The sequence below is a fragment of the Vicugna pacos genome, chromosome 8 (assembly GCF_048564905.1).
Source record: "Vicugna pacos chromosome 8, VicPac4, whole genome shotgun sequence".
Taxonomy (NCBI): domain Eukaryota; kingdom Metazoa; phylum Chordata; class Mammalia; order Artiodactyla; family Camelidae; genus Vicugna; species Vicugna pacos.
Genome location: NC_132994.1, coordinates 155,907 through 178,114, shown reverse-complemented (window position 1 = coordinate 178,114; position 22,208 = coordinate 155,907). Strand labels below are relative to the sequence as shown.

The window sequence follows — 22,208 nt, the reverse complement described above, 5'->3', positions numbered from 1 at the left end:
TTAAGGTGAAAATAACTGTATCTTAATAGAGGCAGAAAAAACTGGATAAAATTTCACATCTATCTGTGATGAAAGGAAATAATAGCAACAACCTCCTTAGCAAACTGGGAACAGAAGACACATTCTTAGCTTAATAAAGGACATTTCAAAAAACCCACAGAAACCTCATATCTAACAATGAAACTTTTAACAGCATCTTCTGTAAGAGCAGCTTCAATATAAGGATGCCTGTTTTCATCAGCCTTATACTACATTGTTCTGGAGGTCCTTGCCTAGTAAATCAAGAGAAAGAAGTAAAAGGTAAAGGACTGGAAAAAAGAAACAAAAGCCTTGATTATTTTATAGATGATATGATTGCTTATATCAAAAATTTCAAAAAAGAAAGGTTAACACAGGGGTTAATAAATGTTTGCTGAGAAAAATAAGCAACAAAATAGTTGTGAGGATTAAGTAAAATAATCTATGTTGACTATTTGGCACCTAGTAGCAACTTAGTAAATATTAATTTCCTTTCCCTTCAAATTTACTTTAAGGTATCTATGTCATGTGGGAGAAGGATTTTTAAAAAGCAAAAATTTAAATTAATAAAAAAGATATTAGATTCAAAATTAATATGCAAAGTAAACTGCATTTCTAGATACCCACAACAATTGACTAAAAATGTAAATTTCTTTAAAGATGTAATTTAAAACAGTGATAAACATTTTAAATACTTATGATAAAATAAAAAATGTGTAAGTCTTCTGAAGAGAAAACTAATAAACTTTATTAAAGGAACATTAAAGAAGACCTAATAAATAGCGAGATCTGTCATCTTATTGGGTGGGAAGACTATCATAAAGCATACCATAATTCTTTCCAAACTGATCTAAAACATCCGTACAATTCAAATACAAATCCTATCAGAGTGTGCATATGCATGTGAAACTCAACAAGCCAATTATAAAATTTACATGAAAGATTAAGGGCCAACAAAAGCCAAGAAGCTCTTAAGAACAAAATGTGGGATGCTAGTGTGAGATACTCGCTACTAGATATCCGGACTACTATAAGCTATGGAAATGAAGTTGGTGCGGTACTGGTGCAGGCACAGACTAACAGACCAAAGGAAGAATAGAAAGTCTAGTAACAAACCCATGCCAATATGGAAAATGGATTTATGACAAAGCAGACATTATAGATCATGAGAGAAAAATGAACTATTCAATAAATGACACTAGGGCAACTGTTTATCCAAATAGAAAAAAAAATCAAGTTGCATCCTTATTCCAACACAAAAATGAATTGCATTAGATTAAATACTTCCTATGAAACACCAAATTATAAAATTTTCTTACGCTCTTATTTCTAAAACAAGAAGCAAATAATGCAAACTTTAATGAGAAGATCACTACATTAAATTGCATTAAAATTAAGAACTTGAGTTCACCATTAAGAATGAAATACAAAAAAATAGAGGAGAAGATATTTGAAATATACATAACCAGTAAAGGGGTTGGTGTTTGGAAAATACATACATATACATAAAGAATTCCTACAAAACATTAAGGAAAAGGCACACTCACATGTACTGGACACGTTTTTCATACAACTGACATGGACAAGTATTCCATAGAAAAGGAAATACGAATAACAGAAATACATGAAAAGATGATTGAGGGAGTATTCACAGGGTTGACCATGGGGCGTTGTGCATGGCTTGCTGGCCACTGTCACTGGCCTCTTCTTTTCCTGGCTGGGAGGCAAATGAGAGCCCTGAACCAGGTGGCTATGAGTAGAATGAACTCAGTAAGGGGGGCCAGACTTTGTGCTCTGATGGCAGTGGTTGTGCTGGCCCAATACATATTCACCTTGAAGAGGACGACCCATAGAGGAAGATCAAGATCTTTGAGATGAATATTGGATACCTAAGAAATGACTAATCGAGTCCACTGCCTTTATAAAAATGATGCCAAAATTGCAGAAACATTCCGTTCACGTCAAGGATCCTACGAGGTTAAAAGAAATTATCTATGGTCTTGTCAAAGGAGGAGTTGTCATACTTCAGATAATAATATAGTTTGATATGACATTAAGTAAATACAAAGGAAAAAGATGCTCAACATGTCATTATATCATAAACAATTGTAAACAAGTTACAGATCAATGTCAAAAAAAGATATTTAACCCAAGGAAAGATATTATTCTTTTAAAGTTGATCTTGTTCTTACCAGAGTTGATCTTGTTCTTTTATATGGTAGAATAGTATACTAAGTCACATAATCTGCTTGTTGAATGACCTAAATCAAAAGCTAAACTTAAAGACATTATGAAAGAACCTGATGACATGTTCAAGGAAGGATATGAGAATTTATCTGATAAGCTCCAAAAGCACAAAATCCCTGTGTGCATATTTTTACACTGCATAGGTGATGTACCACGAGACGTTTTCTGTCAAGCTAGTGTTATCATCCAAATGTCAAAGTAGAGTCCAAATAATGGATTTTTATGAAAATGGGGCTTTTAAAGGACGTAAGGGGGAATAAATACACATATTTAACAAAAAGTGAACATTTCAATCTGCTAAAAGACAACAGCAACATAATTCTGTCGGGAGACTCTCAAGGAGACTTGAGAACAGCAGATGGAGTAGCCAATGTTGGATACATTCAGAAAACTTGGCATCTAAGTGATAGAACGGGTGAACTTTTAGAAAAAAGTACATAGGCTCTTCTGATACTGTTTTAATACAATTTAGTACTCATTGGAGAGAGTCAACACTATCTTACAGGAGATTTTATAAACAAGTATCTTTTAGGAACCTACAGAAGATTGCTTTTGGCAGTTTGACGTCTTTTATGGTTCCATATAAATTTTGGAATTGTTTGTTTTAGTTCTGTGAAAAATGTTATGAGTATTTTAGCAGGGATTGGATCTGTGGATTGCTTTCGGTGGTGCGGCCATTTTGATAGTGTTGATTCCTCCAATCCAGGAGCACAGAATATTTTTTCCATTTCTTTGTATCATTTTCAATTTCCTTCATCAGTGTTTTATAGTTTTCAAGGTATAGGTAACCTCCTTGGTTAAGTTTATTTCTATGTATTTTGTTGTTTTTGATGCAATGGAAATGTTTATGCCAATTATTAAATGGCAGTTTTTTTAAGTGAAGAAAAAAGTGAATCAAAGGCTGCAAATGGCAAAATATCCTTCTTTATGGGTGAATTGCATTCTATTACATATATATGTTACATCTTCTTTATCCATTCATCTATTGATGTGTACTTAGGAGGCTTCTATATCTTGGCAATTATACATAATATTGCTGTTAGTAGCGGCATTTATATATCTTTTTGAATTAATGCTTTTTTGTTTTTCTCAGATATATGCCCAGGATTAGAATTGCTGGGCCATATGGTGGTTCTATTTTTAGATTTTTTGAGAAACTTCCATATTGTTTCCCATAGTGGCTGCACCAACTTACATTCCCACCAACAGTGCTCAAGGGTTCCCTTCTCTCCACATCCTTGCCGACATTTGTTATGTGTGTTCTTCTTGATGATGGCCATTCAGGTGTGAGATGATAGCGCATTGTGGTTTTGATTTGCATTTCCCTGATACTAGTGATGTTGAGCAACTTTTCATGTTCCAGTGAGCCATCTGCATCTCCTCTTTTGGAAAAATGTCTGTTCAGTTCTTCTGCCCATATTTTAAATAGGTTGTTTGTTTGCTTTATAATTAAAGTACAGTAGATTTTTTTAAAGCCATTTCTGCTACAACTAATAGCTTTAGGGAAACTAAGAAAATAGAATCCATTTAATACTTAGCTCATATATAACAGAACTGGCAGGAAGATACCTATTTTCCAAAAGTGTTGCTCATATGAAAGCTTTTCTAAGATTACTATGAATATATATTCTTCATTTTAATATTTCTCCAAATTCCAGGTAATTATTAAAGAAAAATGATGTTTCATGTGGATAACTTATGTTAGAAATATGTTACAGTTTTTTCCATCATAAAATTTACACATGATATAAAGATAGCAAAAGGTCTGCTGAGCTCTAAACTTCTACAGTTCTTTGAAATATGAGTTCATCACATTTCAGACTTTATTTCCTTTACGGAAGCACAAAAGTCTGCAGCTTCTTTTTACCTCAAGGCCATTGATAAAAGACTAAAAAATGCACAAAAGTGCCATGACCCCTAGAAGCAGATTTTTAAAAAAAAAAACTAATTAAAAAGAAAGAAGAAAAAGTAGGAGGGGAGAAAAGAAGCACAGATACAGACACAAAGATAAAATTATGGTATAAAATCCCACAAATATTACCAATATTATTGCCCAGACTCTGATACATTATATTTCTGTTCTCTCACTTCTTTGCAAGTGTTCAACAGATATATATCAAAGACAAAATCATTTTTCAGAGTGAATTTTATCATACATAGAAGTTTCAAATCTTGTTTATTTTAAAATAAATACAGAACGTTGTTGGGAGAAAAATGTGGGAGAAAGAGAAAAACACAGCAAGTGGGAAAGCTCAAACAAAACAACATTTGCTACATTTTCTCTGGGCTTAAACCAACACTGACCAATCATACAAGACACATACAAGACAGAAAACTAGGTCTTTATTACAGCAAGCTATATTTTGTAAAAGAAAGATGGTGTCAACTAAATGCATCTTTTATTGAGGTTAAAAAATTCATCTTTACTTGTAAACCATGAGCACATTCATAATGAAAAACTACTTATATAATGAAAAATATACCCATTTTCAAAAGTGAAATATACCAGGTTCTCCTGAATAGGTATTTTTGTAATGACTTAAGTTAATTTTTGTTTATTTTTTCTAGAAAAGTCTATATGACATGACCCTAATATTTTCATAGTACTTTAATACATGAGGAAAATGCTGTATGTTCATACACTAAGTAAACACTCCCTCTGAGGAATTTTCAGTCTCCCATAAACAGTCTAAAATATCACCCAGTGCCAAGAGGAATTCTAAGCAGTTGCAGAAATGAGAAATAGAGCAAAGACTACAGCGTCTATACTACTGTACTCTTGCAATGTGTCTTCCTTCCTTCTTTTCCATCTTCCTCCCTCCCTCCCTTCCTTCTTTTTCTCTCTCTCTCCCTCTCTCTTTTAGTTTACCAGATTGCCTTTAGGGATTTCCAAAACATGATATAAAAATTTATATTTATTATTCACTTACTTCATTGCCCTCCAATTCAAAAAACTCAGACTTCATAGAAACTCTGTACTGTGTCGGTGTGACCATTTGCCACACGCAAGCCTGGAGTGGCTATGGTGCCCTTCAGTTTCATAAGAAGTCTGCCACAGCTGCTAGAAAGAAAGAAGAGGAAAAGGTTTCTCCAAATAAAGTCATCCCCTTCAAAGCACCTTTCAACTGATAATCAAACATCTCAGCATTAAATTTCAACTGTCTTCTGGACTTTTTGAAATCTAGAAAGTTGCAGTCTCTGTCCTCAGTCTTCAGGACAACTGTTTTAATCATCTGATCCCACTTATTAGGGGTTATTTTGTAGTTTTGGAGCCAAACAGATGGTGGCTGGACGACGACATTTTAGATCACTTTACAGTGGGAGAGCAATATACAGAAAACTGGGGGTCAGTTTTATTCTCTTTTAAATGTGTGTAAAAATGTCTACTCCACATGGTGGTTGTGTAAATTAGTAAAAAGATTTATGTAAAGCACAATATAGTCTGATGGTAAACATCAGTTGTTTAGTTCCTCAAACGCTTTTTTCCAAGACAAGCAATTTTTGGAGACAGTTGAGCTAGCAGGCAAGATAAATAGTAAATATGCATAAAAGAGGTGCTATTGACTATACTTTAATTTTTTAAAAAGGTACAATTTATTTTACCTCTCCTTTTTATTGATAGTGAAATTAGCAAAATTAGGGTATTCAAAAGCAAGTCAGATGAAAAGAACACATACTGTACACAGTTCCTGATTAATTCCTGGGGAGTCAAGACTTAGCTAAATAACTGGTCTCTTTAATTGCTTTTTTGGATATATGTATATGTATGTAAATGTGTGTATGTATGTGAACTAATATAAATATTAATATATTTATAAATATACTTTAAAAACTCTATCTGTACTTTTATGTTTTGGGTAAATTTTTATAATGCAAAATATTTATTTTTAGGAGACCCACAGAAATAACAGCCACATTATTATTATCTGGTATACAATGTCTTCTGTTTTAAATGTATCACATTTTCTTCATAACTGTGTGCATTTTATTCCAGTAGAAGAGGGAGGCAGAAAGAGAGAAAGAATGAGAATGAAAGAAAGAAATGGGCAGGGGTTTCGGGCAGGGAACGCCATGCGCAAATCCAGCGCTACCTTCACAGGTCCTTTTGTCAGCTTGTAAGCAGGCTCACATGAGCACTAGTAACTGCCCAGTGTGTTCAGACAATGCGGCTGGCAGCCTCCACGGTCAGGCTAGGCACACTCATCTTCCCCTACAAATGTGGCAACAATCAGACAACAGCTAGAATATTTCGTTTTTATAGACTAATGCATAATTTTTTGAAAATATGATGTGTAATAGCTTTGAATGAAACTGAGACAATTGATTTTTTCAACAAAGGAGCCAGAACAATTTGCAAGCCCTTGATGGATGAAATACAAGAATCCATGTCATCATAATCTAAGAATTGTTTAAGAACCAGAAGGACTGGGCCAATGGAAGATCACCTTATCTCAGACACAGAATGTGTTTTTTCCTGAACATAATGTCAAAGAGGATTATTAAAATTTAGAATGAAATAAAAAACTTACAGAAAAAAGATTCACCTGTTCACTTCATAGTATAGTTTGCTAGGTAGTCTAATAAATGCTTTTAAAGAAATATCATTATTAAGAAATAGATAATGGTGACTAAAAATTAAAAAGAAAGAAAACTTTAAAAAGAAAAATTTAAAGCATGCAGTACTTTTTTCATATAGACATACTGATCCAGAAGATATAATAGTCATTTTTTATAAACACATACACTATTTTAATTGTATATGAAAACATGAAACATACATATGAAATAGACACATGAAAAATATATACTATTTTAAAAAACATATATAACAAAGTACTCCATAATCTCACTCTTTAGGAATAACCTATTGTGAGCTAGGAAAACAGCAAACAATATTCTCTGGAGAAATTATGCATTACCAAAACTCTAAGCATTGTGATAACCCAATATATAAACATTGCATGAGAGACATAGCATGTTTCTTCTACTGTAAAATGTAACACATAAAGAAGATTCAAAGCATGTAAATGAACATTTTAATGAATACTTTGAATATATACCTTAAAAGTGCCAAGTTCTCCACCTTTCAATTCATATAATGAATATCTAAGTTATGCTCAGGGGAAATCTATTATATTGTTGCTCTTTGAATAATAAAAATATCTAGATATTAGTCACACTAAAATCTGACATACACAAATGAATCCATCATCTATTCTGTAAAAATCAGTGGAGAGAAAATTTATTTTCTTTCCCCATAAAATAATCTTATTCTACAATAACACACTTCCTAAGTGCCTAGGAATTTTCTAAATGCAAATCTGGTATTATTTTCACTAACACAGATTTCTTTTTAACTCAGAAGTACACACCAAACATGGGACACGAAAATAAACTAAAATTTGGTTATGCAATTCAAAATTAAAGCTGATTGCTAATCATTATTTGTCAAAAGACATTTTAGGTATCAGAATTTTCCACTAAGGAGCGTAAATTATTTCTAATGTGGTGGAATGCTCTTCTCTAAGGGATGGTTTAGAAATGCTCCCCCCTGGAAATAAATTGATGAACTGTATGTCAGTAACCCCCTTTAGGCTATGAACCCTTTGTTGATTACATTGCAAGTATTTCCCTCCTGCAGGTATATCCCTTTCTGGATTTTGCTCTTCTGGCTATTTCATAAAAAACAGATGGCAGATTATCCTAATGGAGTTCCTACACTGTGCTATAAAGCTCCAAATTTCACTATTTTACCAATAAGCTTTTCCATCAAAAACCATCAAAGTATCCTTATGAACATACTTCAACCTTCAAAATTACTTTACTCTAGTTCTCCCCTAATTCAAAGCTAAATATCACATTTATTCTAGAGATAGAAAAGCTTACATTTTACATTATTTCAAAATACATTTTTAAAAAATTGGCAGCAAACCCTGCCTTGTTCCATCAGAAACAAACTTCATCCATAAGGTATTGGAGGCAGATCTGATATCTTTAGGTTTATTATAACCACCAAAACACCCTATCAAAGGGCTATTTTAACTGGTTCCATCTTGAACTTCTAGGTAGTCATAGGCACAATTATCATGCCTTTCAATCTGCAACAGTAAAAATATGTGAAGATCTATCTCATTAATAGATAAAACAATTTCTATGGAAAGAACATTATGCGTTCTCAGTGCCATAATATTGACCTGGCCGGGGAACAAATGACGTATACCAAATGAGAGCGTTTCTGATGAGGGTGCCTGGTAATACCTACACTATCTATGAATAAAGATTGTATTAATCTGGTAGACACAGTGGGAAAAAATCTATGAAAAAGTGCATCCACATGCTTTAGAATCAACAGAAGCTAACCACCTTTTAAAATAAAATAAAAATACAAGAAATAATTCTTTGGAAAACAGAATTCAAGAAAATTCAGACTTAAAATTATCATTAGATATCTGGGCTAGATATGCAATTTCATCATAGTTCAGCAACAAAGCCAGAATTTTATTAATAGAGAAGCTGAATTCAAAATATTGTAGTTTTAGTTTATGTATCTCTTTTGAAGGCAAATTTGATAACATGGGATTACATATTTTTCTAGTCTATGGAATTCTTTATCTGTAGTTAGCATGGCTGTGTGTGAGAAGACTCATCCACTGCAGAACCAGCACTGGATCCCCGCCTCAGGGTAACGGGGCTTATTTAGATGAGCCCTTTTACCTTAACACATCCCACTCAACCTGTGCAACTTGGAACTCAGTCTCCTTCTTAAACAATTAAAATGCAAATATTAGCTCAGGCTATTGGTCTATAAAACTTTATAAAGAAGTGCATGTTCATGGACCTGTGTTTCAGCCTTGAACTTCTACAAACAAATCAAAATTTATACATTGTTCTACAGATCACAAGACCATTTCAAAATAAATTCTTGCTTTTTATGTTTTCATAGGAAATGGGCACTAGCCCTGAAGTCTTAACAGAGTCAATTACTTATTAGGCATCTGAAGCCAGAAAGCACTGACATCTGTAATTAATAAACCATGAACAATATTACATCTCATCAACCATCATTCAACATACAATTCACTAAATTATGGGATTCTCCTAGTACAAAAAGAATGTCAAGAAACACGTTCATTCCATGAACTAAAACCTGTATGCCTGAAACTGCTGGTACAGTTGGGTGAAGATCCATTTCCTGATCTGTGAATATATTAACAATTACAGTCTTCAAATTAGGCAGCAGAAGAACAAACAGACAAAAACAGATTCTGAAGCAGATTTGATTAAAACTAAGTACTGCCTTTGCTGCTGCCCTTTTCCCAATCACAAATCAGGATTCATTCATTCCTTCATCAAATATTCAGTGCCTGTTCTCTGCTGGGCACCCCTCCTAATGTAGTATGTGTTGTCCTGCCAAATAACAAAGAACCTCACCCTCCTGGAGCTTATCCTGGTGGGAAAACAACGAAGAAACAATAAACAGGGTAAATAATAATCATAAAATACAAGAAAGCAATACATTCTATGGAAAGATACAACATGAAACAAGATAGGAAATATGAGAAGCAGATGCAGGGAGTTAAGGTTGCAATTTTGAATTATAGTATCAGTAGGAAGTCACTGTGACTCATAAATATAGATTGTTTTCCTAAAAAATGTATTCTGTACGTGTGGAATTATGAGAAAGAATTGGAAAATATTTAACATTAAAAATATCTCATTTTAAAAGCATATTTAAACAGGGAGATGAGAGCGAGCTAGCAGTCCCACTGGTAATGAAATGTCACCAGGGATGGCAAGGGCCAGCTGACCAGCTATAGACAGACCTTCTTCTCTCAGTCCTTAATATACTCCCTTCAAAATCAGAGGTCTCTATAAATATGAGAACACTTTCAGATGACCAAAGGCTATTCTCTGGTCAAGGGGACATATAAAATAACATCTAAAACTCTTATGGTATAGAGCCTGGTAAAAGCATAAAGAGAACTGAACTAGTGATGAAAGTGCAGGGAAAATAACCAAAGGTCTCAGTCAGCCAACGTTTCTTCAGCTGCCTGAGCAGCACAGAATGAACTGCTCCCAACTCATGAATCACACTGGAAGAGGCAGGAGAGGCTAAGTTCAAAGAGGAAAGAAAGTGAGAACACACAATGAAGAAAAGATGCTTGCCACAGAAGGTCAATTAGTAAAATAAAATCACAGTGCTTCATATTAGGAGCCATACCAGGCAAAAAAATAAAGAGGTTAATTTAAAAAGATTTTAAATGACTATTTTGAAGAAATCACTGCTTAAAAAATTACAGTACAAAGGAAACAGGATACAAATTATTGAAAAAATTACATTTCTTCAATGATTAAAGAGAAACAGGATAATGGATATTTCCCCATATATAAAACTCACTCTGTCCCTTTGATAGTTACACTGTAGATCTCTTTAAATTTTAATTTATAACATATTCACTGCTTACTTGGTAAAAGTTAGAGGTTCAAATATTTTATATGACATAAAAAGTATAAATATCTCATGGGTAAGTGCATAAAAAAATGACCAATTTTAGGATTAATTCCATCAGTATCTGTTTATGAATTACCTATTAGTTACATATTAAGTATTATGCACCTGGCATTAGGGGTAACACAATAGAAATACACACTATATTCCCATAAGTAAATGTCATTGTTGTTGACATAGGATATCAATGACCTCAATGATACTTGTTTACATATTTTTTCCAGTGTAATTGAAGTAATCCCAATTGCAAAGTCAGCACAATAAATCTGCTCTATTGGTGTTAAAATCATACCTCTTCAATTATATTTACACAATAGTAATGATGGTGAGCACAAATGAGAGCTTGAGTTATTCTATTTGTTATTTGTATAACGTTTTCTACAACTGAATCAATTACTTTATCAATTAGTATTCAGAATAGATAGAAATAAATATGGTTGAAGCTAAAAAGTGGGTAAGTCCATTAATGTTATGCTAGTAACCTTAAGAACTAAGAGAAAAAACACCAAAGTCAATGGTTCACAAAAACAAAGAAAGAAAAGCAGTTTCTTCTTGATTTAAAGCATGGACACAGTTCATAGATCTGGGACCTGAACTCAATGTCACACACAATTATACATGTAATAAATGTTTTGATACTGATGATGCTGGTTTATTATAGACTTTAAGGTAATCAGAGCGTAAAACATATAGCAGTGTGGCAAGTTTATCATAATATAAACAGATCTCATATGTATATAGAGAAAACAGTGAAAAGGATAGTAAGCTGTGAAGATCTTTTTGGAAACTGATTTATAAATGACAATGGAAGTAGATCCAAATACACAAAGAAGGAAGGACAAGTACAAAGATTAGCCGGAAGAAATTAATACTACATTTCATTGCTAAGTGGGGGCTCATGCCTTTTACTGACAGGTTAGAGAGGAAGCATGGAAAGCTGAGTGATTTTATTTAGCAAGAACTAAAATCAATTAAATGTAACCTGAAGTAGTCAGCCTTTCAATCTAACACTGCCAAGCAGTGCAGAGCTTTGTGGCCAGTGTGTGGGGGTGAGCCCTGACACTACAGGAAAGTCTGCCCTGGAGCAAGAGACCAGGCCCAGGGTTAGGAGGCATTCACACACTTTGCCTTTATTTTATAATCAGATTTCCAACTGTAACATTGCAAAATCATCTACTGCAATATCTAGATGTTTGTAAAAACCTCTGAAAACTCCAAAACTTGTAAGTAATAGTTTCAGTAAAAGCTCTCTCATACTCTGAAAAATTGAAAATAAAATTACCATATGGTTCAGCAATTCCACTTCTGGGTATATATTTTAAAAATTGAAAGCAGGGTCTTGGAGAGAGATTTATATATCCACATTCATACCAGCATTATTCATAACAGCCAAGAGGTGGAAGAAACCCAAATGTCCATCAGTGGATGAGTGGATAAGCAAAATATGGTATATACATAATAGAGTATTAGCCTTAAAAAGGAAGGCAATCCTTTCATGTACTACAGCATCCAAGGGCCTTGAGGATATTACACTAAGTGCAATTTTTAAAAGTCACCAAAAAAGTTAAGTATTGTGATTCCACTTACATGAGGTACCCAAGAGTAGTCAACTTCAAAGAGAAATAAAGCAAAAGTGTGATCACCAGGGGCTGGGGGGGAGAGGGAATGGGGAATTGTTGCTTACTGGGTAAGGAGTTTCAGCTTTGCAGATGAAAAGACTTCTTGAGGTTGATTGCACAACAGTGTGAGTGTACTTAACACTACTGTGTCGTACACTTAAAAAATAGTTAAGATGGTAAATTTTCTGTCATGTCTATTTTTAGCATAATAAAAATACCCTCTTCTATGACTGCTGGAATGCAATTTCAAAATATAATGAATGCTACCAACTACAAAAATGATTAAACTTTTATAGATAATGTAGCTTAAAATTTTATACACTTGGAATAATTTTTAAATCATTATTTTTTGCTTTGGGGAAAATATTAAAGAAAAGTATGACTAACAAAAAACAATCTAGATTAGCATTTATTATTAAAAATAAATCAATTTTAATATAGGAAAATACAGTAAAGTCAAAGTAATAATGCTATTGTTAAAAGGAATTTTGAAAAAAGGAAAAAAGTTGAATAGATAATCATTTTCAGATATACCAGTATAATATTTAATTTTTTATTACTTATTTTTACTATTTAACAAATATTGATACATATGTAACTACAGCTCAGACATGGAGGAGAAAAAACAAATATGCACAACCATGTGAAAATCAAAACCACGAGTCTGGGTTAGGTCTATTTTCATATGATTCTGGTTTTTCAATGTTGCCATTTGATTTTTTTCCTTCATGACACAATTATTTTTAACTCACTCATAAATTTAATAAATATTTACTGAAAATCTATTTCCGGCTAATATATACTTGATAGTGTATGAACAGTGATGAATAACCAGACACGTCCCTGACTGACATTCAGTGATCAAACAATACAAATGTACAAATGACAGTACTTATGAAGGGAATAAATTTAATGCCATGAGAGAATACAGATGCCTCACTTTGCGACCAAGACCTGGGTGCAGGAGTGCCAGGCCATGAAACTGGTTTCAATCACAGAGCTACCAATAATTATGCAAGCTTGAGAAAGTTTATTTGATCTAATCTTTCAGAGTAGAACGGTAACCTAAACTGTAATTCTGAAGAGATACTTCTCTTTTATTGTCATCAGTCAATATATATTCTTAGCCAAATATCCAAAAATAGGACAGGGAAAGCATAAAAATTTTAACTAATTAAGATCTCCTTGTTCTGGCTTCCTAGTTCATTCACAAAGACTAGTCTACTTAACTTTAAGTAATGCAAAACACTTAATGAAATTAAAGGATTACATTTAATCAGGTAATTCAAAAGGTACAGTTGACCCTTGAACAATGTTGGAGTGAGGGGTGCCAAGCTGGTGCAGTTGAAAAACAAACAAATTGATAAATGGCTTATCCAAGGGAAGGAGGCTGAAATGGTCTGGAAAGATTCACCACTCAAACCCTAGTTCTTTTGATTCCGTATATTGTGATCGCTAATCAAACAAAAACTCTTCCCCACACTTAAAGAAAATGAAAATATCAGGTACTATGCTTTTTTTTAAATCCACATAAAAGTGGATCTCTGTTGAACCTGTGTTGTTCAAAGGGTCAATGGTACCATGATAAAAATTTGGGGGGAAGATGGCCAAGATAGCAGAGTAGGACTCATAGCTCACGCTCTCTTGTGAGTACACCAAAACTACATCTGAATAAGGAACCCTCACAGAATACATACTGAAATTTGGCAGAATATCTTACAATGGGAAATACAAAGATACTCCTCACAAAACCGGGTAGAAAAAAAAAGAAATTGGGGTGGGACCTGTCCCCTGGGGGAGGGAGCAGCGAAGGAGGAGAAGCACCCTCCCCTGGGAAGCCCCTTGTCCTGTGGGGAGGTCCACTGGGACAGAAAGGGGGCTGGAGCCTTGGAGGAGACCACAGCAGCCCCTTGGAGGCAGCTGAGAGCAACGTAGGGTCTGCGAGACCCCGAACCCAAGGCTGGAGCTGGCGGGGTCAGGCTGGGACTGGGGGTTGGAGCTGGGGCTTCCACGGATGAACCCTGGAAGAGGACTGGACACAGACCTCTGACTGGACTTTGGTTTATTCTGCCCTCACCTAATAATGTAATGTTGGTGCTGAGCTCTTTCTCAATAAATATTTTTGATGAAGTCAAAAGCTCCTAAGAATATTTAAATCTCTATTTCTGATATAAACAATTTCCTGCATAATGATAAAAAATGAAAAATGGATTTCCCTCAACAACAACAACAAAGGACAATCTAACTTTTGACCTCTTAGTTTAGAAGAGAAATAAAAGTTTTCTTATTTAATGGACCCTTCAAGTATCCTTTGTGAAACAAGCCTGGGCATTTGTTAAAGGAAACAGTTGTCAGGGCTTCAAACATTCTAATTCAACAAGCACAGATAATGTAAATTCACTTTAATCTTCTTGAAAATGTCTGCAGTAAGAGGAAAGAAGAAAAAAAACCCCTCCTCGCTCTTGACGTTACATTTTATAGGCAATCTGTTGCGTCTTCACTGATTAAAAAGCTGCTTCTCTAGTTCTTTGCTTCTTTCATTTAATGAGGATCCCCTTAAATGTACAGTCATTTATGGAGGATGTGCCCTGGGAAGGCTGCCTGAGGGACTTGACCTCAAAGGCCTGAAAGGTCGGCTTGACATAGCAGCCTTCTGTAACTGCTGTTTTACATACACGCTCTTTCTTGGGCCTGTAGTCATCAGGCTAGTTAGAAGAATGAATGTGTCCTTCATTTTTATGTATCTCACCTCCACAGATAGCTGAGGAAAGCCAAAAGAAACAAATAAATAAACCCAGACATGCATTTTCATTTTCTTCTAAGGCAACATTTTAGTTCCATGCCTGTAGCTGAGTACCTACAGACCAGGTTAGAAACATCAAGGTTGGCTGGTTGTAAATATTTAGTTGGCAAAAAAAAAAAACCCAAACAAACAAACAAACAAACAAAACAGCCTAACCACTCAAATATAAACAATAGGCAATAGTCAGCAGAGGAGTAACCACTGTTAATTCACATCTTTACAAAAACAAGCATTTTTTGGTTTACTTTTAAAAAACTTTTGGAGATTTTGTAAATTTCTTCTGTGTGAGTTTTTTCTGTGACTCCCTGAACTGCTTCTTTTGGTCTTTCAACCTCAGGTGAAGTTGCTGCACAGAACTCCCTGGGCCTCTGGCCCTGAGCAGGCCTTGTGCTCAACATCCATGGCTCCATCCAAACCAGCCTCTTCACTGCCACCCAGTTAATCTCAAACACAAATGCCTCTGTTCTCTTAAAAGTCTAAGGGAAGAAGAAATCTTCCGTCTTTTAAATCATCTTAATTTAGATAAGATAAATTATCCAGGCCGAGGCAGGAGCAAGAAGGGTCTTCTCCACCCATGACCTGGCAAGAAGGGAGCTGTTTTTAAAGCCAGGAAGCACGATGCCAGTTTCTTGTTTAAAAGATGTATAGAGTGAACCATCTAGGAAATTCTTCTTGAATGCCTGTGCTCTCATTGAGACAAAGCCCCAGAACCATGCAGTTTCTAGTAGTACAGGTACTTCAGTAGTACAGGCGTCAAACTCACACCAGCTCAGTAAAGGGAAGTGGCTATTTCTTCATATTTTAATACTACCATGAAAACACAGCTGAAGTCTAACAACTCTTGTACCATTTGTTGCCGTTTCCCACACATCCCTGATGAGTTTTCCCCCACACTTCCTGGATGAGTACATTTTTGCTACTACATTACATTACTGGTACCAGAAAACAGGCTGTTCTTGGGATTTAAATTTACCAGGGATTTTTATGAAAATCATCCTGATAAACATTATAATACAGGTTTAGAAAACTTCATAATTAAAATAAGATCATTCTAAGGAAAGTGAGAGAAAGGACACTTCTGTTAAGAGATCTAAGGGGAAGTCACCTGTAAAACTCAGTGTGACCTGCCTTTGCAGGCAGCTGCAAACCCCTGTCCCACCCAGTTACTGCTGCTGCGAAGCTCAGCCCACATTCTGCTGCCTGCAGAGGTAAGAGCTTCAGGCAATGTGTCCCCACAGAATCTACCTAAAAGAAATAAAAGAATAAAGAGAGCCTCCTAAATGTGACTCTATATTCTAACTGCTTTCCGCTTAGCTACAAATTAAATACATAAAACCTGATTTGGTTCCTATCTCTACCCCCAGTACTAGAGCCATGACCATTACCAAAACACAGCACCCTGACATGACCAAAAGAGTTTAATGAAATGTTTTCTTTGGAACATACATACATATATTACAAATGGCTTCAGCTAGGCTAAGAAACAATGTTCAAGACAGTATTTTCCTCGACCTGACTTATCAATTAGATCAGGTCCTTATTTTTCCTTATTTTTAAGCATTTCTAGAGATCTCTTGGACTTATTAAGACCACTGTCACCTTTAATACAACAGTGTCCATTCAGCAGGTTTTAGATATTAAGAAAAAAAGGTCTGTATGGCACATAGACATAATTGAGCAAAGCTACTTCAAAAATAAAGGAAAAGATACAATCTCAAAAAAAAATTCAATAGAGTAGATGCTCTGACACTCAAGCAGCTCTCACCTTTAAGTAAAACTGAGGGCAACAGTAAAGTGCCTCATGCAAGCTAATGCTGTGGTCTGTGGTTACATGTTGGCAGCAGACTTTTGTAAGCACCAAATCTGAGCTATAACTTATGACACAAAATATAATTTCTCAGCCACAAAAAACCTGCAACACCGTGACATCTTCAGTAAGAGCCAACACCTTTGGTTTAGGAAGCCAGTGACCAAATGTGTTCCTAACAGCTCATGCTCTACTGTCTTAGCAAACAAAACACACACACACACACACACACACACACACACACACAATTTATCTGGTTTTCTCATTAAAACTCTGATTTTTAAATTAAAAACACAGAGACATGTGATGAGTAATCACTAAAAGCTTAATGCATGCGAAAGCTATTCTAAACCAGTATGTTCAGATAGAAGCACCATCTCATAATTTAAGCTACTTTAAATCAATCGTCTATTTATCCATCTGTATTTTTGCTGTGGTTGGAAAAAGGTATAATACAAATGAAAATGTTAGTCTCATACATTTTAAACTCTGAGTTGACTCTTGAAAGAACTGTCTTCAGACAGGACAGACCATATGCACAGCCACAGAAGGGGCAAATCATCTCTTAGCAAGGAGAGGGGGTTTTCTCCAGCACCCATCTCTGACTTTAATGTAGTCACACCAGCACAAGCTACTTTTGTATAGGGCCACTGTAGTAAAATTTAAAATGATCTGCAAAATGGAGCAAAGAAACACACAGATTAAAAATGACCATAACTGCACATGGGTGATTTGATTCCTAGAGGCTAGGAACCCGGGACTACTATGAAAATGGGATTCACAGAAAATTCTTATTATTTTCTTCCTATATTATTATCTCTCTATAATTTCTTCTTAAAAAACACTTCAAAAATCCCATTTTGTCATACACATGAATGTTTAACAAAATAGAAGCACAATGTCAATAAGCAAACTAAATTATTTTAGCAATGAAACCAAAGTTTCTGTAAAGTTAATATGCATATTTGCACAATTATGAAACAGAAATCTTTATTCAAATGGCTTGTTTTGAATTTTCTTAAATATTAAACCATGAAAACTTCTGATTTTGCCATGACTTTCTACTTTTCAATAATTTATTTCAGGCATGTTTAATCATACTAAAAATAACCACCATGTGCCATCTTTGAAGATCATTATCATTGCATATGTTGAAATGTTTTAAATAGAGCTCTAGAATTCAAATTTGTCCCTGTAAACTGTCATCAAAAACAGATGTCACTATGTTTTTCTAGATCCAAGAATATATATTTAAAGACCTTTCAAGTTAAAAGATCTTGTACATAAGCCTTTATTCTGTACTTTGTTTTGAAATAATGCTTTTTAAAATAATTCAAGAATGTTAGAAAAGGCAATTTTCTTACTGCTTTACAAAAAGGCTCAACTTTTCAAGTAATTAACTTTTTTTCTTAATTACACCAAAAGTAGAGCGAAACTAAGAAATGCATGTATCTAATGAGGTAAAATTCATTTGGAAAATATTTTTGTATTCAAAAAATTATTCTATTTCTATTCTGCTTAAAATATCTAAGATGCTGAAGGTATATAGTGAACCTGTTCTTTACTCTAGAAACAGAAATGGACTTTGGCCAAAAGCAACAATTTATGATAATTTGAAATACTTCTAATATAAAACTACAGGTTTGTAACACTATTTAAAGAATTCCTTTGTGACCATTTAAAAAACTGAATTTTAGAGGATTCTCAAGGAATGAAAAAAGATTGATTACATATGTAATCAATCTTGAACCCATGTTTCCTAAAAGTAACTACCATTTCGGTGTTAGAAAACATATACTTCTCCCATTCCTTGAGCACAGTATTTAACAGAAATGTAAGTAGTAACAGAAAGGCATATCAATCCTTAACTAGCTAACTTCTTCCTGAAATGAAAATACAGCATAACAATATTTCACATGGCATCTTATATCTCAGTACCACAATTATCATTGATGAAATTGTATACCAACATTGGTTTTAATTCCCAATACAAATAACAATTTGTCTAGCTATAATGAGATTCACTTGTACTTTATAATGGTGTTAGCCATTCACCATTAATTTCAACATTTATAAATTTCTTTAAACATGTACTTCCTTGATTACAAAAGGGTGAAGTCTATTAAAAATGTGAGAATAGAGATATGCTTTTTTAAATGCAATACAGTAGGTATGGCATAATTTGGTTTGGTTTAATAAAACTTTTCATTTATCTGTCTGGATTATTTACATTTTTCTTTTTCCTTCATTTTTCTTTTCCTTCACCTGATTTTATCATTTCAAATATTCTAAGTGTTACAAAATTTCCAAAATATCAAAGGACAAAAGACTCATCTTTCTTTTTTTCTGTATTTTCCAATAATCCTCAGTACTTGATTATGAAAACGCATGGCTTCTATTTTCCTGATCTTCTCAATATGTTTGCTCCTCCATCTCTGAGCACCAATGCAACATCAAGTTATTCTTCGGATGTAACTGGGAAATAATTTCTGGTTTCCCCCTTAAATTTGTACTTGCTTTAAGTCTGCTACAAATAAGGAATATGACCACTGTCTGGTATTAAGTTTCAGTCTGCATTTGTAGTCTCCCTATAGTGACCACTAGGGTTTCAACTCTGCATGATCATGTGGGAACTCATTTATTATAACAGAGATGGCAAAACTAGAACATAGACACAAATAGTAGACTTCAAGGCTCATTTGTGGTTTCCCTCTGAGATTTAAAGTTTTTTTTTATATAATAGTATGCAAAGAGATTCAACTTCCTTCTGAATGAGGGGGAAAAAACAGCTAAACTGGAAGGATGTGTATCATCAAAACTTATTCAAAATCGAAACAATGTGGTTGCATTGCTAACAAATAGTTAATATTTGAAGCTTGGAACATACCAAAACACACACACACAGTTGGAAGAGGGGTGTAAATCTAAACAGCACAGTTTCCTGTCTTGTTTTTAATCTTCTATTTTAAACTCCAAGCACTGCAAAAGACCAAAACTGGCCTACTTTAATATAAAACAGTCCTTTAGAAGTAGAAAATGTAATAAAGAGAGGTTTCCTAAAATCAAATCTTAGGGAGAAGAAAAATGTTGGCCTTTGACTAAGGTTACTAGCAGAATCCATACTTGAATTACAAATCAAAAGCACTTGGAAAATAGCTGGTTTTCTATTATACTATTTTATGTAAATATGTTGCATCTTTTTTCAAAAAAATGATGAAATAAAAACTACCTAGCACAATTTTATAAATGTTTTATGTCTTATGGTAAGTGTCAATTTACCATTTATCAACTGAAAATTAATCATAGTTCCCTCAGAACATGGGGTTGAGGGAGTTACAAAGAATTCTAAGATTTCCTCTGCTCTGTTACGAGTCTTGGTTGCTTTTCTGCAAAGTTAAATTGATACAATTGCTGTGGATTCTGCTTATTAAAGACTTTGTTTTACAATCCTGCAGAGTGAAGGATCTTGAAGAAAGGCAGATCAACAGTCAAGGGACCAGATGTCTGGAAGCCTCCAGAGAAAGACGTAGTCAGTGAACTTTGTTAGCATAATTAAGTCATCACTGACTACCTAAACTAATTCCATGAACACCATCAAAAGACCAATTAGAATAATATTTATACATTATAGTGCTGAGAATGGGGAAGATACAAATCTTGTCAATTAGGCTGATATTATTAAATAGCTCTTTAGAAAGAGACATTAGAATCAAAAGCAATAAAATAAAATAGATTTCTGGGCTCCAGCCAGAAGTAGTTTGGACAAGTCTAATAAACTGTCTAGGGAGTCAACAGTTTTCTTCTCAGAAGTCAGAGGACAGGCGAGATCAGGGATCAGTAAACTCTACCCCATGGGTGGAATCCAGCCTGCAGTCAGTTTTTGTAAAGAACATTTTGTTGGACACATTCCTTTACATACTGCCTGTGACTGCTTTTGTGATACAATAGGAGAATTGAGTATCTGAACAAACTGTATAGGTGGCAAAGCCAAAATATTTCCTGTATGCCCTCTCCAGAACGATTTACAACTTCTGGAATAATTGATAATGAAGGTTTTGTTCAGCACTGAATTGTATCATACTAAAGGGAAAATCTACATCTTTTCCTACAACTAGAAGCTGTTTGTGACTGGGAGTCAGAAAGCCTGGGTTCAAGTTCTAGCTTCTCAGTTTGCTAGTTTACTTAAACTTTCTGAGTTTGAGTGAATTTTCTTGCTATAAAATGGAGATGATTATTTCAGGCTGATCTGGGCAGGGTTAAATCGGAAAAATGTAATTGGATAATGTGTATAAAAACACTAAGGTAACCTAAATACATTGTGAAGATTCTCATATATTATTATGCTGAACAGTTATATAAAATGAATAAAACTATTAATCCAATTTACTTAATCCAACTATGCTGGGAAACATAAACACATTAATTTTAATGTTCCAAAGAAAAATCAACATATTAAACTAAGGTATTCTTAATTTAAAATCTAAAGAAGAACGGACAGGCAAACTTGGACCTCGAGTTGAGCCATTGCTTTATAATAGACTAGTTGTATGACTCAGGTAGATCTTAATTCCATCAGAGATTCATTATTTGACAGGTGAAAACCGGAAGCTGATTAGGTTATGAAAATAATTTTTCAGCTTAAACTTATATATTAATATATGGATTTTGAAATTTTGATTTGTCATTGCCAACTATTTATAGGAACATTTTTTCCACCTGCCTTTCTTTAATCCCCACTTCGCCCCTATCTCTAACCAGTTGCCATTTCCACAGGTACTCTGCAGTGCCCCCGAGACGCGTCTTTCTCACTGGCCGTGTCCTCCGTGCTTCTTTCAATGAATGCAGCAGCTTCACAAGCTGTGCTTAGGTTTTCAGTCGTGCCCTTCTCCAATTCACCCTCCACTCTATGATCATTTTAATCCCACTAAAGTTGGGGTCCCATTATGATGTCAGTGGCTTTAAGTCCAACTCAGTATAAATTTCTGAGCCTGTGCATTGGGTTCTAGGTCGGGACCTCCCTTTGCTGCCTCACTTTCACTGTGTCGGAGTCTTCATCGCACTCATCCCGACTCCTGCTGTCGTGTCCTGACAAAGGCTCCAGTCTCAGGATTCCTCTGTTCAGGGTGCACATCATTCTACCTGAGATTCCACTTTCCCCTTCTCTATTTTTGGAAACTCTTCACATCTCTCAAGGTCTGAATTAAA

General features: G+C 34.5%; 1 pseudogene; it reads left to right on the top strand.

Moving 5' to 3' along the window:
- The first annotated feature begins 1,746 nt into the window (after positions 1–1,746).
- LOC102538988 (cytosolic 5'-nucleotidase 3A pseudogene) lies at positions 1,747–2,706 on the top strand (annotated as a pseudogene).
- The last annotated feature ends 19,502 nt before the right edge of the window (positions 2,707–22,208 follow it).